Genomic DNA, 18,609 nt, shown 5'->3' on the forward strand with positions numbered 1-18,609 from the left:
GCAAGCCTAGTGGCCTTGGAAGCTAGAAGACAATGTTTGATTCCCTAAGACTGGAGTTATGAATAGATATCAGCTGCTCTGTGGATGCTGGGAATTGAACCCAGGTCCTCTGGAAGAGCAACCAGGGCTCATAGCTGATGAGTCATCTCTCCAGCTCTGGTTTTGAGTTTTTCTAAAGAAAAAAACCCATAAATTCCCTGCCAAAGAGGGTCCTCTGACAAGTGAATACCTTTCCCAACAGAGGATACCAGTGGCTAAATAGAGCAAGCTAAATAAATAATAAAGATCTTTTTGCTTCTTCTCTTTAAATTTTTGAGACACAGACTCACCATATAGACCAGACTAGCCTTGAACTTACAGCAATCCTACTGCCACACTATCCTGCCGTATCCCTAGTAGCATACACCACCAGGCTCACCCCCCTTTGTTCTTTGGTTCTCCTCTGCCTCTTAACAAAGGAGGAACAATGAGCAGCAGACTGGAACAAAAACTATGTTCTCCTTCCTCATTGTAGGTTACTGAGACTCAGGAATGCTGACCTAGATGGCAGATGGGAAAGACACGCAGAAGTGAGAGTGAGGGTTGGACACTAAGGAAGATCAAAGCCTAAACAACACCTTCAAACAGCACTGTTATCAAATGGAAAGCATGGAGGAAGCTCTGCAGTTTGATCAAAAACTACCCTTGGGGGGCTGAGAAAAAAAATGAGATTGGAAAGAGGAAGCTTTAACCATATTGGGGGAAAATAAAAATATGAAATAAAATAAAGCTATTTTGTTGCTATTTTCTGCATGCCCGGGAATGGAACTGTTGAAGTCAACTCCAGTGTGTGTGTGTGTGTGTGTGTGTGTGTGTGTGTGTGTGTGTGTGTGTCCTATAGCATGTGAGTAGAGGCTAGAGATCAATTTGAGGAAGTCATATGGGTCCCAGATACTGCTTGGTGGCAGGAGCCTTGTGTGTTGGCTAATCTTGGTTTTCAACTTGACTATATCTGGAATCAACTAACCTCAAGCTGCTGGGCACACCTGTGAGGGATTTTTATAACCTGGTTGTTTGAAGCTGTAAGACCCATGCTTAATCGGGGTCTTTAAAGGACAAAGGAGAAGGAAACTTTGCTTTCTGACTGATTGCCCTCACTTTCACTGGTAAGTGATTTACCCTGTTGCTGTGGCTTGTAGTAAAGCCAAACTTCTTCAGGGTTCCAATGCAGACTGAAGACCAGCAGCTCTCCAGGAATCCTTTGGGATTCCAGCACCAGTCTGGGACAGCAGGAGGCTTGCAGCCTCAAGGACTGAACAATTTCTTGGTCTTTGTATTATGAGATAGCCGTTGTTGTTCTACCTAGACCACATGATGTAAGTCAATCTAGTAAATAAATGTATGTGTGTGTTTGTGTGTGTGTGTGTGTGTGTGTGTGTGTGTGTGTGTGTGTGTGTATATATATATATATATATATATATATATATATTCTATCACTTCTGTTTTTTCAGAAAATTCTAACACACTCGCTGAGCCACCTCACCAGTCTCTGGGTGTTCTAATTGCCCATAATCAATAAATTCTCTTTGTGTGTCTCTGTCACTCTGTCTCTGTCTTGCTTTCTTAAGATCATCAACATATTGTCATTTGAATGCAAAGGACTCCTGATTCACCTTTGGGTCTTGTAACTGGAGTACCATGTCCCATTGGCCTGCTATTTAGGAAGAGGCAGAAGAAACAGCCGTGTTGATTTTTTTTTCCTTCATCAATAATGATTGGCTGTCCCTTTGGTGGGGTGTCATCACTTCTGTTTGACACGATGGAGAATGTGAATCTATAGGTGTTGTTTTATTGAGCAAGTATTTTAATTAAAAAAAAATAATCCATGTAACATGCTCAGAACAAAGAAAAATGTTTTCAGTCTCTGGGAGCTCAATTATGTTTGTAGCTCTCTAGTAAAAATACTTTGATAGATCAATCATCTTAATCTTATTAAAACAAGGTTTTCTCACCACAGGAATGATAGTTATGAGACCTTGGTTAGGGAGATTTCCTTCTGTAGAGCACAGATCTTCCTCCAAGTAGTTTTGTTTACTGAACATTTTGAAACTTCGCAGAAGTCATGCTGTGACACACCACTGTCCATTCCAAGTACACAAGGTCAAGGCAGCGGAAGGCTAATGTGACAGCCCCCTTTTCCTTGACAGTGAGCTGATAGCAGTGAGATGAAATTCAGCAGAGATTAATTCATTTGGGATAAACATAAAACCGTTGGTGGATGTGCACCCTAACAAGAAACGGACTCAGGAAAAGCTGCATTAGCTTTGATAGCAAAAGCATGTCTTAGAAATGTGACATGGGCAGGGAGCACCACTCAAGTTTACCATGAACCAAAATTTGTTCTTAGAAAATGTCTTCTGCTTTTTAAAAAGTGAATCATCAGAGGACCATAACTTACTGTGTAGAAAAGGACATTGAAAGCCCCCGTGTAATCCAAGGCAGTGGAAAAAATAGAAGCGATCCTTGAGCAGCCTGGAGTTGGGGCTCTGTGTGTGTGTGTGTGTGTGTGTGTGTATGTGTCCGGGGGGGGGGGGGGTGGAGATGACCACAGATCACATCCTTCTCCTCGGCTAGTTGTACCGTCTCTGGGGTGTCACTTTGAGCACTGAGCTTAAAAGAGAAATGACAAATGTCCTCAACTTCCTGTTGAGGACAGTTGTCCCAGATTAAGAGGAAAAAAAAAAAAAATCCAGAACGACTACGCTCATATAGACCAAAGGGCCAACTAACTGGATGTCTTCAGATATTTGGGAGATTTGTATGGGAATAAAGGAAAACTGTATACAGAGTTTTACAGTTCGCAAAGATCCTTCACTCACTGTTTAATTCTTAGTTTGACTTGGAGGGAAGCCAGGAAGACATTGTTCTCACCTTTTAAATGAGGAAACCCAAGCTCAAAGAAGCTAATTTCACTTTGTTCAAAGCATCAAGGTGGTTAAAAGGCCATGCTGGGACAATAATACTGACCTCTTGTTTCAATTTCAGAAGACACGTTTAACTCTGTGGAAGGTGAACCTGGGACCAATGTGTGTCCTTAAGGCAGAAAGCAATAAAATCAATGTAAATAAACACATGCAAGCACATAAAACAAAGCAAAACAAGCAACCCTCTAAACAAACAAACAAACAACAAAACCCAATAAGAAGCCAAGTATAGTGGCATGTATTTATAATCTCATGACTGGAGAATCTGAGGCAGGAGGATTACAACTCAAGGGCAACCTTGGCCACAAAGTGGAACCCCATCTGAAAACAAAGCAAAGCAACAGAAGGAGAGGCCCCATGCCCCACCTGGATGAACTCTGTCTATGGTACTTTTCCAGAAGAAATTAGATTCTTTCCTATAGGAAAGATTCCTTCACAGAAGACCGTGGATAACCTCTTTCTTTCTTTCTTTCTTTCTTTCTTTCTTTCTTTCTTTCTTCCTTCCTTCCTTCCTTCCTTCCTTCCTTCCTTCCTGCCTTCCTTCCTTCCTTTCTGCTATAACTAGTGTTTTATTTGTATCAGGCAAGGAAGGAAACACACAAATATGCTGGCAACATGCTCTTCTAATGTTTCAGTTTGCTACCTAAAGGTGGGCTCTGAAAATACACTATCATTTGAAAAAAAAATTATTTGGAGGGGCAACAGATAAATGAGTCACTGATACATGGTGTCAAACATATCTCTGTTCTGGAATATTACTTATCTATGTAAAGATATGTTATATTTGTTTATGTTGTAGAATATTACTTTATATAAAGGTATGCTGCATTTGTTTAACTAGGCAAGGATGTGTTACATTTGCTCACCCTGCATTTGTTTAATCATGTAAGGATGTGTTGCATTTGTTTTACTTTGCCCATCTAAGGTACATGATTGGTCTAATAAAAAGCTGAACTGCCAGTAGCTAGGCAGAGAGGGATAGGCAGGGATTGCAGACAGAGTGAATAAATAGGAGGAGGAAATCTAGACTGGAGAAAAAGGAGAGAGAATAAGGGAGAAAGACAGAGATACCTAGAGCTGCCAGCATAAGACATACAGAATGAAAGGTAAAAAACTCTGAGGCAAAAACATAGATGAAGAGAAACAGGTTAAATTAAGTTATAAGAGCCAGTGGGACATACAGAAGATAAGGCCAAGCATTCATAACTAATAAAAATTCTCTGTGTCATGATCTGGGAGCTGGTTGGTGGGCTCAAAAGAAAGCCAGCTACATGTATCCATGGACCTAGTGTGTTGGCATTGATGTTTCTAAAACATCAGTCACAGCTTTTAAAACCATGCAGAGAGACAAAGAGACAGTAATGAAAAATCAGCTGCCTGGGCTGAAGGCTAAGGACAAATTACCTCAGAGATTCATGAAATCTGATGTTTCTATAGCCTTGAGTGTCTCCATTTTTACTGTGTCTGAAGTGCGTTGGCTCGATTGAGTTTGTAACTATGGAGACTGATGTGACTTACCGCTGAGAAGGCTTTACACGGACAGAATCAGAACAGGTTTCCTCGTGCACACAAAGATCCGAGGGAAGAAAGAGAAATGAATGAAACCAAGGAATCGGAGGAAATATTTTAAAGGAAGGCACACATGAACAAAAGGGAGAAACAGCTTGAAGAAGTACAGAACCTGATGCTTCCTCTCTCCTTTATTTCTCTGTCTTCTTATTTTCTCCTATGCAATGTCCTCCCCATTCAGAAGGTGACCTTCCTGTTAACACCACCAGTCCAGAGCCCACCCTCTACACAAAGCATTCTTAACCCATCTTTGTCTGGCCAGGAGTGTCTGAGCTACACCCATCTGCAGTGTGTTTTGTTGATATGAAGATTTTTAATTATCTCCCCCAGGGTTGTCCCATGTGGCTGTGCATTTTGTGCTCAGTTCAAGGGCTCCTGGCCAAAGGGTCATGTGTGACTGAGAACTGGCCCATGGTCTTCTCTCCATGTCAATAGCCCATCTGTAAAGGGCTATTGACAGGTTCCCATAAAGCACTAGGTAGACCAGTGTGGTTCCAATGGCCTCTGAATGCTTCCTTGGACTTGACATCTCTTCTCACTGAGCTACAAAACTGGAGGAAGCTTTTATTCAGAAACAGAGAAGGTAGGCTACAAAATGGAGAGAAGGGAGACAGTCTGGGCAAAAATATATGGAAAAGAGTCAGGAAACACACACAGTTTCACACTCTGCCTTCCTTTCTGAGTTCTCATGGCAGATTTCCCCATGACGAATCTGCCCGGTAGTCTCTAGTCCTCTCCCAGGACTGTTAAGCCTAGGGAGGAAGGGCCTCCTCATAGGTTGAGGGCCTGGGGTTTTTGTCAGCTTTGTCCCAGTGTTTGGGTTCTGCTGGTTGCCAGAGCTGGGTGAGGGGGCTAAGGGACTAGGGCAAGGATCCGCATGGATTTAGAGTTATAGCAGAAAAGCAACAGAGCTCCTTTGGAGAGTAATCTGTCATGTTTCACTGGCTCCTGTTTGGGGGAAACCCAAACCCAGCCTTTGCCATCCTAGCCGTGATCCTTGTTCACTTTTCAGAGTGGCGCCATTGCTTGGGGCACGGTCCTGTCTGGTGCACACATGCGTGTTAGTCTCCCATTGAACTCTTGGGACAGTGTCAGCCTGGCTGGCCTCCTCTCAAGTCACATCTCTCATTTCAGAGTCTGTAAATTGTGCGCATGACTTAAGAAGCAACCCTGGGCTGCCTCACTGTTTGCTTGCCCGATTTCCCCTACCTCAAACCCCAAGCCCCAAATACCACCAACTCATCACTTCCGAGGAAACTGCAGAGGAACTGAGACTTCTGAGACGCGACTGCCTCTAAGATTGGTTGCAGACAGGGAAAGAAAGGGGAAAAGATACCTAAATCACATAACTTTAAAACGCCTTTTGCCAGGCAGTGGTGGCATACACCTTTAATCCTTGCACTTGGGAGGGAAGACAGGCAGTCAGATCTATGAGTTTGAGGCTAGCCTGGTCTGCAGAGCAAGTTCCAGAAAGGACAGCAAGGACTACACAGAGAAAACTACAATACAACATAACACAAAACAACAACAAAAGAATTGCTTTTGGTTTTAGGTGATAAGAAAACTGGATCCATGTGCCATAGTCAAGACCCAGCATCTGGGATGGGCTTGGGGGGGGGGGTTACAGGAAGCACAGAATGTTGCTGATGGACTTTTCTAAGGAACAGCTGAGCATATTCCCTGCTTGCCATGAGCATAGACCTCATTAGTAATGTCTTTCACATCTGGGTAGAAGCAACACAAATGAATTCACAGTGTGATGCGGTAGAAACAGATGGAGATTTTGCTGAAGCAACAGCAAAGCAGAGCAGAAAGGAGACCTGTGGCCTCAAATAGTCCTGTTTGTTTGTTTGAATATGCCCTAATAGTCATAGACATCAAAAAGAAGGGCCCCTTGAAGTAGATGTTGCAAAAAGCTACCACATGTTTACTCATCAGTGACACCTCAGAAAATTTGGTTTGTGGCATTAAATGGCAAAGTGTTCTTTTACTCCTGTTTTAGAGTTACCATATACAGTTAGTTTATTTGTGAAACAGGGGTAACATAAGGCTTAAATGAGAGGATCCATGGAAAACAGGCTCTCTCTCTCTCTCTCTCTCTCTCTCTCTCTCTCTCTCTCTTCCTCTCTCTCTCCTGTTTGTTTGTTTGTGTTGTGAGATAGGAGCTTAATATGTTTCCCAGGCTGGGTTCCAACTCAAAATTCTCCTGCCTCTGCCTTCCATGTGTGCTGCAATTACAGTCCTATAATCGCTGCTGCCCCCTCTTACCTGCCCCCAGGGCCAGCTGTAAGATGGGCATTTAAGGGCAGTGTCTCAAATTCAGGGATGAATATGTGTTTCTGGTGTCTCTCAATGATTAAATCCCCATGCCAGCCTGCCTGTCTTTGGGTCCTACCTTTACCCCTTCTGTTTCTACAGCTAGGATGTTACTTCCTGGTCTTTTATCCCCTTGAGTGTCACCTGTGGGGATGACAATTTACCAACTACCTGGTTCTGGTGAGAATGAAACAAGGCAGGGTCTTTAAAACACTGCCAGGAACTCAGTATTTAAGTTTTTTCATTATTCTGTACATTAGAGCTTTGTAGCTAGACATGTCTCCTGACCTCTCCCATCGATTACCTAAACTGCCAGCATTCTCAGACTACACCTAATCTTTTCTTTTGACGTAAGAGTTGGCACTGGAGGGTGGGGAAGAGGTGGTCCAGTGGTGACATGGCTTGCTCTGCATGGATGAGAACCCACTTCTGAATTCCTACCACCCATGTATGGCACACCTGCCGGTAACTCAAGCACTGTGATAGATGGAGGCAGGAGGATTGTTAGCTACCAGCCCAGCTCCCTGTTTGGTGAGTGAGCCTGTCTCAGGGAAATAAAAGTCAAAATGAAAGTGCAAGGCATCTGATATCCTGTTCTGGCCTCCACACTCATGTACTCACAAACTTGCTTACACATATATTCCAATTGTATACTACATATACTATACAGCACACAGACAGAGAGATGGACACACACACACACAGGAGATAGAGAGATAGGTAGAGAGAGAGAAGGAGGGAGGGAGGGATTATTAGAAATATCTCAATTCCCCAAGCTTATGGAGAATTGTTCCCTCTTTCCTATGTGGTCAGTGGTTCTTTTCTGTTTTTCGGTTTTTCAAGACAGGGTTTCTCTGTGGTTCTTCAATGACAGAACCAGAAAACATAACCTGCAGAAGATACCTGGTAGCTCCTGTCCATTCCTTTCTCCTCAAGATTGACATGAGAACTCAGGGGTGGCCTCAGGGATCTTGGGAGCCTGGGGAATGTCAGTGCCTCGGTTTAAAACACTAGCCATCACACTCTATTATTTTCATTATTGATGGTTCATTTTCTTTGTCTACTTGAGTGGAGTAAGGCGATAGCTGGAAAAACACGTGTTTCTGGGTATATCTCTGAGGGTGTTTGAAGTGAAGATTAACGCTTGATTAGTGGATTGGTTGAAGAAATAGGCAGCCATAATCTTATTCATCAGGAACCTGAATAAAACAAGCAGGCAAAGGAAGAATGTATTTCTTCTTCTTCTTCTCTTCCTCCTCCTCCTCCTTCTTCGCCTGGGACTTCCATCTTCTCCTGCCTTCAGATGGGTGAATCAGAGCTCCTGTTCTTTGGCCTTTGGATTTAGACTGAATGACATCACTGACTTCCTGGTTCATCTTTGACTTTTCTAGTTCTCTAATTTAGTTAGCATACCATGGGGTTCTACAATAAATATCTTATCATCTATCTATCTATCTATCTATCTATCAATCATCTATCTAGTCTATCATCTAATCTATATTGGCTATGTTTGTTTGGAAAATGCTAATACCCAACCATTTTCAAAACTTCCACCCAAAGAAGGAATAGACATTTAAGTCTGTTCATGAACTTAAGTTAATGTGTCACATTCTAGGGGGAGAATCTCATTTTAAGATGTTTTGCCAACTCTAGAAAAAAAAAAAAGCATCTATTTCATTGTAAATATTTGAGGTATTATGACTAGTGAAATAAGGAGAGATATTTTTGGAAATTATACTCCTAAAATAGTACAATTATTACTCTGATGTTGGTCTCGCAAAGCATATCAACAGCAACAACAATGGTGATTAAAATAATGATGGCTTTAATGACTACAGGAGGGGCTGGAGCTAGGAATACCATACAAAGCCATTTATGTAAATAACTTCTTTTAACTTTTAGCTGTGACTGTTCTTGTTTTAGATGAATATTGTTAATATCAGTTTGTAACTGAAGGGATCTTTGTTCAGAAATGTCTTCTTAGGATCATGTAGATGGTAAGTATTAGAGTTGGGATTTGATTGTAGTTCCACGTGTCTGCAGACACTGAGCATGGACTTGCTCTCTCTGTCATTTTGGAAAAAGCTAGGCTGTGGGGAGACCCTTATAATGTAGCCACAAAATCCTTTCTTTCTGTAGGTTTTCCTGCTTTTCCTTTGCATAGGGCCACATAGATGCATACATGACAATGGATGTCTTGACTAGTCTCACAACAAAGCAGTAAGGGGGAAATCCTGGTTTTTGGTACCCCTCCCCTTGAAAAAAGGAATTCTTGAATCACATGGTCACCCAGAACCATAGCTTAGCCAGATTATGTTAGTGTTTTTTGGTTCTGTGTCTCGTTTCCTTGGGCCATATTCCTAGGCTCATTTTCTACTCCGTGGCTGATTTACTCAGAGTGAATTTTTCAAGAAAACAACAACAACGACAACAAAAAACTAGGTCACTGTTTAGTTTTTGTATAAGCTCAGCGGAATAACCCCAGATCGGAAAGGAAAGAATTCATGTCTTACAGGTTTTATAAGATAATTTTATAAGATAGTGGTTGCCCCCATTTCAAGCTGCCAAGACATTTAACTCAAAATACCCTTTAGATCATTATTTATATTCTCATGAAAGGAATCAAAGTTTGTAAACTCTGAGAGCCTGAAGAGCAGAAGGGGGTTCACAGCTTTTTAGAAGGATCCCCGTGGATTCTGTTGATAGGCACAAATAAAAATATGCAATAAGCGTGCCTTTATGTTGTGGAAGATGGCCAAAGAGTAGGGGATAATTTTCGCGCACAGTAGAGGTGAAGTAGCAGCTGACGAGATACATATGAAATTACTATGATGTTAAGCTTAGATAGTGAGTGAGGAAATAACTTGTGAGAAAAATGGGATTCCTAAAACGTGTTGAGTGTGACTAGAATGTAAGTCACTAATCTGTAAAACATGCTGAGGGGGGAAAATGGAATAAAAAAAATAAGTGGCAGGAAAAGAAAGACTTATTTACAGATTTAAAAAAAAAGGATGGAACATTCAAGTCCTGATCATTCCGTCTCTGGGCCGGCAGCTATACCATCTCCAAATTGTTCCTCCAATAGCAAAGCCCATTCTGGTCTCACATATTCACTGTTGAAATGGCACACAGAGCTCATTGGTGAGCCTCGGCTATGGCTGTTGTCCTAGTTCTAAAATTTCTCTGCTATGGTAAATGTGTGTCATTGGCCATGGGACCTCCTCCCTGGGTCTGCTTGCTGTAGTCGAACCATTTTATTTCTGGTTCTCACCACACATCATCTGTGAGGAAGGCTGTTGTGGGAGAGAAAGTGGGAGTATGAAGCCTGCCTACCCCAGGATTCTGAGAGTGTACCCTTCCATCTGATAGTGTCCTTCCGTAACTGTGTTCATTCGCCCCACCCTTTCCCCCCTTGCTTTTCAGGGTGTACTTCAAATTGAGTCACTACACAATGAGATCTGTGCATATTCACTTCCGAGGCTTTCCACCTTTGCATCAAGGTCAATTCCCGTACGGTGTCCTAACTACTAGCTCATTTAGATCTTCTCAGTAGCACATTTTCACCAGTATAGCTATCTGTTTTCTTGGATAAGACACCAATGATAAATGCTTTCACTCCATCCAAGGGCCTAGGAAAGAGCTGTGCCAAGAGTTTAGAATGGAAGCAAACCAATTTTGGAGAGCGCCCATGTGTGTTGAAGAAGAAAGCAATCAAATAAATGTGCTGTATCGCATCTCAAATATGGTCTCAGGCCCTCTGCCAAGGAGTCCATGAACATTTTTTTTTTCTTACAAATTTGAGTTTTTTCCATTAGGAAAATTACCAAGTCTCTGAATTAACCAGACTAGCACTGGAGGAACATAGGCTCTCTGTCATTCACACAGGGCACATTTGGAAGGAGGAAAGAATAATTGCTTGCAAAATGGGCCCATAAATAACAAAGGATTTTAATAACTCCTGGAGACTTAGTAGCTCATATTGAGTGACCTCCTTGATATATTATTTATTTTGTGCACTTTTTTTCTACTATAGCATATTTTTCTCCTCTGGCCACAGTATTGGATTGCTCATTTACTATGTTTTAACCACAAATTTCTTGCCACTATCAGTCACACGGCCCTAAATGAAATATAGATTATAAAAGAAACACTTCCCACACATTTTGAAATGGCTTCCAGCTGGTCCTTAAGTGTTTCCAAGTCCCCCCATGTGTAAGGTTTATCTGCTAATGCTTATCACAGGGACTTTCCTTGCTCAGTGGGAATGTGGAGATTAAAGTCAATGTTTTAGGAGATTTGTTGTTGAGAAGCAAAATTGATACAAATATCAAGATTCTATAGGAAGAAAGGTTTTCCTTCCTTCCTTCCTTCCTTCCTTCCTTCCTTCCTTTCTTTCTTTCTTTCTTCCCTTCTTTTTAAATAGGGTCTTGCTATGTAGCCCTGGCTAAGCTTGGAATTCACTATATAGACCAGGCTGGCATCCAATCCACAGAACTCTGCCCACCTCTGCCTCCTGAGTGCTGAGACTAGTAGGCCTCACTTTCTATGTGTATTTTATGTACATCAGTGTTTTGACTGCATGTATGTCTGTGTGAGGGTGTTAGATCCCCTGGAATAGGAGTTATAGACAGTGATGAGCTGCCATATGGGTGCTGGGAATTGAACCTGGGTCCTCTTAACCACTGAGCCATCTCTCAAACCCCAAGGCATCACCTTTCAAGTATATGGTGAAGTTATACCAACCAACAAACACATGTTAACCACCTTTGCTGGGGAATATAAAGGTTTGAACTTCTGCAACCTGGAGGAATGGAGTTGGGCATTCTGGAGGGCAAAGTAGGGATCTGTGTTGATGTCCCAAGCATTTCATACATCCCTGCAGAGAGCTTCAGGGTTGTGGGTGTAATCTGCAGGAAGTTGTTTGGCAAGGGGAAAAACCACCTGCTGTGAGCATAGGGACTGTAAAACTGTACCACCCTCTCTCTGCCTTGGTGGCTCTGAAGACTTTGCATGCTGCTACAAGTCCTGGACGAGGACTCTCGGGGATTTCCTAATAGTTCCTAACAGGGGTTTGGGGCTCAGTCCCTTCAGACAAGTTTTAGGAACAGAGAGATACAAATACCTGTGTTTGAATTTACAGAGCCAGGTAAATATTTTAACTTTGGGGCATAATTCTATATAATCACATCATTTCCACCCTTCTTCTCCCCCTAACTCCTCTTGCATCTTCCTTACTCTCTCTCAAATTCATTACCCCTCTGTAATCATTATTTGTGTGTGTGTGTGCGTGTGTGTGTGCATGCGTGCGTGCGTGTGTGTGTGCATGCGTGCGTGCGTGCGTGCGTGCGTGCGTGCGTGCGTGTGTGTGTGTGTGTGTGTGTGTGTGTAACCTGCTGGTCCAGTCAGCATTGCTTGTATGGATATGTATTTAAGGATGTTTAAGGCTGACCACTTGGAACTGGATAACCTATGGGGTGGAGCTTGTCCCTGGGAGAGACATTTATTTTCCTTTTCTCGGCAGTCATTAATGGCCAATAATTCTTCATCTAGGGGTGGGGCCCAGTGAGAGCTCCCTTACTTTCATCAACTAGACTTGTCAGGCTGGTCCTGTTTAGGGGACCACATTTTTGAGATTTCATGGGTGTAGCTTCCTTGTCGTGTCTAGAAGACACTATCTTGCAGCAGACATCCTGGTCTTTTGTTATCTTTCTTCCTATTATGCAATCTGGCCTTCCTCATTGCCATGCTAGGGTTATAATAGTTATAGGGTTCATTTAAGGTGATCCAGTTTCTGGCAAGATACATGTCGGCATTCACTAGCCGTTCAGGGGGAGTCCTCTTTCACCATATGATAGAGTACCTGGGTATAAAGACATACATACAGTCCAGGGGAACTCTGTAAGCTGTAGCTTGACTACTAAGTCCTCGGAGTTCACTGCTCCCACTAGTCACAGCCCTGCTTTTGCTTCTTGTTAGCTTTCTTTGGCTGGAAAGGATGGGGTGAAGTCCCACCCCTTTGGAGAGCAGTAGGCAGTTTCTCCTGTTTTCTATTAATGGCCATAAATAAGATTTGTGTCACGAATACTCTGGACCGACATTCCCAGAGTTGCCCAGTTCCTTAGCAATAGCTTCCCCCTGCCTCGGTGAACCACAGTTGAGGGTAGCTTTCCTGGGTGGGTTTTCCCAGACTCTGGTTGCTTTAAACTCCTCAAAGTTTTGTTCAGCTTTGTTTTGTTTTAACCATTGTGGATGGTTTAAAAAAAAAAAGTAAGTCCTGAATTAGATAAATTTCAATACATTTCCTTTCTACAAGGCCATTCAACATTTTGAATGCTCTATTGTTCATTGTATGCCCTGGAATTAATGGTTTGCAGGATACAGTGACTCCATACCCACTCTAGGGAAGCATTTGACTTCTTTACTACCAGCAGTTAAGCAAAGCTTTTGATAGCCTCCAGTGTTGTAAGTTGGAGAACACAGGGAAAGAAAGGAAGACAAAGCATGAAACTATACGAGAAGACACACAAGGAAGCAAACATTCCTGCTTCAAGAGGCTGGGGAGATGATTCATCGGTTAAGAGCACTTGCTGCTCTTCCAGAGGAACTGAGTTTGGATCTTGGTACCCACACTGGGTAGTTTACAACTGCCTTTACTTTCAGCTCCAGGGAATCCAATGTCCTCTTCTGGCCTCTGAGGGTCTCCCCCAACACACACACACACACACACACACACACACAAGAAATAGATTTTCAAAACTAATTCCAGCTTCAGAAATAACCACTTTGACTTACAACATGTTTTCTTCCCTTCAGTAAATGTGCATATATATGCATGTACATATGGTTATGCTTATTATGTAAGTACACACATTTTAGATAATTATAAGTGTATTATATCTATCATTTGACATTCTACATTTGAAGCCTAATACCTATATACATTAAAACAAATTCAATATAATTGATAATTAGATTATTCCCAATTTTTTCTGTGATAAAAAGAATATATCAATGGCATATTTGATAAAATTAGGCTCAGAGGAAATGTCCAGGAAGCAGTCAGAGTTTTGTCCCTCAAAATTTTGACTTAAAAATTTTTTATCCAAAGTAATTCCCCAGATTCCAAAGAGAACTTTGACAGCTCCATGACTTTTCCTTATCTTAAACAAACAACCCCCCCCCCACTTACTTATTTATCTCTGTGTGGTGTGTCCTCCTACCAGGACATACAATACTGGGGAAAGAGAGCAGCTGGCAGGGGGCAGGTTTCTCTTTCCAGCGTATGGTTTCAGGGTATGAACTCAGGAAGCAAGGCTTGGTGGCAGGTGCTCTTACCCACTGACCCACCTTGACATGACTTTTCTGATTACAAAGTTATGTGAAGTCCCATGAGCATTGTTCAGAAGTGGCAATGTCTGGTCCAGAAAAAGAAAAAAAGAAAGAAAGGAAGCCCCTTTTTATTTTGTTTAATTTTAAAGATGAGCCTCTTCCATGCCCACACAGGTGGCATGTTGGAGTCAGCCTCTGGCTGACTACTTCCTCCAGCTGGCATGACAGGGATGGGTCCGAGGTCAGGAGTGCAACAGGGAGGTTCATAGCTGGCACACAGGAAGGTAGCCTACACTCTGCTGCTGGCTTCTGAGTGTCGAGGCCCCTCACTGACTCCTCTCATGAGGCCCTGTCAGCGGGAGGGATCCACTCCGACATGCTCTGTTATCATTCAGCGCATGTGGTCTTGTGTAGAATCCCCTTAAACAGGGCCCAGCAGGTGGATCTCTGGGGTTTGTGCTATGTTTTAGAGGGAGGCACACTTGATTAACTGTTACACTCCCTTTTCTGCTGCTGCCAAGTCACAAACACTTTTTCACGTTTGATTTAAAACCCAGGGTTTGTTTTCCAGCTGTACCAGCTGCCCTCTCAAGCTGATAAAATGATCCCTTCGAGTCCTCTTCCCAAGGCCTGAAGTACAGAGGGAAACATTATTCACACATGGCAGTTTCTTCTCAAGAAACCCTGTCCACAGCCCTCTTCCCCCCTCCTTCTCCCATCCCTTTTATAGCTTAAATGTGAGCTAGGTGTTCCAGGGATTTATAAATTCATTTTCAGCTGAGTCTTTTTAAAATGCTGCACTTGGATTCACACCTCCTTTGGAACACAGCAATGATTCTTATCTTTGTGTCTCTGTTAAGGCTTCTCTTTTAATTTTTGTTACAAAAATATTGTACATGTATCATTGGCTTTCTCTTAAAGGGTTCATTTACCCTGGGTGGCTTGCCAGAAGGAAGAGTGTTGGCTTAAGGGATTTGGAAAGAGTATATTCATTCTGAAGGCAGAGCTGTTTTATTTAACCTAGAGATGGAAAGAGAATGGTTGGGCCAACGTGGGTGTACAGCAGGTGGTTAAGATGAAGCTGGTAGATCTGTGCTCAGTGGCGCCAGGGTGGGTGCTGGAGTTTTTCCTGTAGTGTTTGAAGCTCTTCATATTACAGTCCTCAGCAGCATTACTCAGTGCAGGAGAGCTTCCAAGGGACAAGGCCATGTTTGTAACCATAGCAGGAGAATCCTCAAGGCCAAATAATTAATGGATCTCTTATTAGTGATATCATAAAGCACTGAGCAAACTCTGGCACAGCCACACTCATACATATCATCTTAGACCTCATATCAACGCTACAAAATAAAGGTAGGATTCTAAGTCCATATTATATGGATGGGGAGACTGGAGTGACTCCTACTATACATGGCACAGTTGAAGGTTGAGCCCAAGCCATTCATCATCTTCTACAGAGGTGTGCCTACTCATTGACTGGAAGTACTTATGACACTAAACAAAACACTGGCTGTTGGCCACACAAAGAACACTATGAACATATTCAGGGACAACAGATTTCTGGAGGGCAACAGACCAGATGGTGCAGAGAGGAGCAATTAGCTAGAGAAGTGGATGCATTATGTTTCTCCACCCTCTTCTGGCTAGTTTTACATCAACTGGACACAAGGTAGAGTTACCTGAAAGGAGGGAACCTCAATTGAGAAAATGCCTCCATGAGATCAGGCTGCAGGCAAGCCTATAGGGCTATTCTTAACTAGTGATTAATGGGGGAGGGCACAGCCCATTGTAAATGGCACCTTCCTTGACGGATGGTTCTGGGTTCTGTAAGAAAGCAGGCTGTGCAAGCCATGGGGAAGAGGCCAGTAAGCAACACCCCTCCATGAACCCTCCATCAGCTCCTGTCACCTTGTTTCTGCCCTGTTTGAGTTCCTGTCCTGACTTCCTTTGTCAATAAACACTGATGTGAAAAACACAAACGGAATAAACCCTTTCCTCCCCAAGTCATTGCTTTGGTCATGGTGTTTCATCAGAGCCATAGTAACCTTGACTAGGACAGAGCTCCCAGTCTGGTTATGCCTGCTGCCTGGTGGATGTTTATAGTAAAATGTCATTGAGTAAATGAATATTACAGATTCTATATTGCTAATAACGTAAGTGCCTGTTTTCTATGGATGTCTTCTACTCCACTGTCATCTTTAGTTGTCATAGCAACAGGGAAAGGTAGATATTACTGCCTCTGTGTGGAAAGGAAGCTTGTGATTTAGAGCAATCAAGAGTTTATCTTACAGTTGGTCAGCCATAGATACAAATTCTAAACTGCCATCTGTCATATTCTTCTCACTTCACGCCTGTCAGTCATGTACTGTGATTACTAGAAGACTTACATTAAGTACTGGCTTATTCATTCCTGTCTTGATACCTCATTTCTAAAGCCTAGCTAGTGTATCCTCATTTAAATTTCTTGAACTCAATCTTGCTATTAAAGTATTTTTGTGTGTGTCTCCAAACTGATTGCTTGCATCTTTTTCATTAAAATTAAGCTGAAATAGCCTCAGTCGCCTAATGACTTAACACAATCTCTTCTTAATTCAGAACACCATTGGCTTTGTTAGAAAACCTGCAACTGCATTTTTCTCACATGACATCTTTTTGAATTAATTATTCCATCCTGTTGTAGCCTTTTTCTGAACATAAGCCTGCAGCTCTGTGAGGAGCCTGAGAAGTCTTTCCCCTGTGCCTTCTCAGGACCAAGTCTCTCCCAGCATTGCAAAAGCCAGTGCTCTGACCCACTGTTGTGAACCCAATCTTTACTCTACTTTGCCCCTCACTCCTGACTTCAGTTTTCTCACACATGAAATGAAGAGTTACGACTGTGTCAAGGAAAGCATCAGGTATACCAAGAGCAGACATCGTGAATCACTCTGGGATTCTTCCCTGCCGACTCTCAATGTAGATTTGCATGGAAGTTTCCCTGAAGCTAAGAAACTGGCATTTTCGGTGAAAGCAGGCTTCTGTCTTTGGTAAATGGGAATGCTCATGTCTCATGGAGGTCTTCTTTCAGCATTTGTAGAGCCTACAGCAGGAGCAGAAATGGAGGCCACATGCTGTATGTCTAAATATTTAAAAGATATAAACCATCAAAGGGTAAACAGACATTTGTACTCCTAGAACCATTATTCACAATAGTCTAAAGGTGGAAGTAGCCTATGGGTCCATTAACAGAGGGATGGGTAGTTAGGAGTGACCATCATTCAGCTTTAAAAAGGAAGATATTCTAGCATATACTTTAACATGAATGAGCCTGAAGAACTTTATGCTAAGTGAAGTAAGCCACTCACAAAAGAATAAATACTATATTATTCCACTTAATGAGATGCCTTGAGTGGCTAAATTCATGGAGAGAGAATGTGGTTACCAGGATTGGGAGGGAATGGGAAAGGGAGTTCTTTTTAATGGATACCATGTTTCAGTTTTGTGGGTTTGGAAAGATGGATGACTGTATACTTACAAATGGTGAAGGTGAAAATTTTATGTTGTATGTATGTTGTTAAAATTATTGCTATTATTATTATTATTATTATTATTATTATCATCATCATCATCATCATCATCATCATCATCATTTGAGATATGGTCTCAGTCCTTGTCTATACCATAAGGGGACTTCTTTGCAAGTGTGTGCACACTTTAGCTTACACAGCAAAGCTCTGTCCACACTTATGTGGTCAGCTGTCCTTACTACCTTTCAGGTCTAGGTCTGAGTACCTTGCTGGTGTGGTGTAGCTACAGAATTTGGACAAAGGGACTGCTAGCCTTGGGAAGCTTGGGGCCCATTGTGCGGATGGCACTGAATGCTATTGTAAGGGAAGTGATGTTAGGTGCATGGGCTCTGCATTCACCTTGTTAGAAGGCTGCAGTGACAAAAGCGAGAAGGTTGGCAACAAAGTGAGGAGGACAATAACTTTTTATTTTTTTGAGCCAGGGTCTCCCTGTGTAGCTTAGGCTGGCTCTAACTTGTGGGCCTCCATCCAAGTCTCCTAACCGTTGAGATAATAAGCTTGTACCATCACATTGAGCACAGCGACTCTTCAGGAAGCCGAAAGGTAGAAGAAGAAGCAAGGGAAGAGGCAGGAGAAACTGTGGGATCTGGAGTCAAACACTTTTAAGAATGGATAGCAGTGGAGAATGTTTATAAATTGAGAAAAGGAAGTATTAGGAAAGGAAGGTGGGAATGGTAATGGTTCGCATAAACAGAGTATTGGGACCAAGGGGGGGGGGAAAGGAAGGCTTGGCCTTGAACTAGAGGTGGGAGAAAGTTAGTAATTGGAATATTGAGGCCGATTGATTTCTGTGATAACAGCCACATGCTGAGAATGAAAGGAGACAAATGTGGCTGCTGAATGTTTGGAGTAGCTAACTGCTTAGGAGA

The sequence above is a fragment of the Phodopus roborovskii genome, unplaced genomic scaffold (assembly GCF_943737965.1).
Source record: "Phodopus roborovskii unplaced genomic scaffold, PHOROB, whole genome shotgun sequence".
NCBI lineage: Eukaryota > Metazoa > Chordata > Mammalia > Rodentia > Cricetidae > Phodopus > Phodopus roborovskii.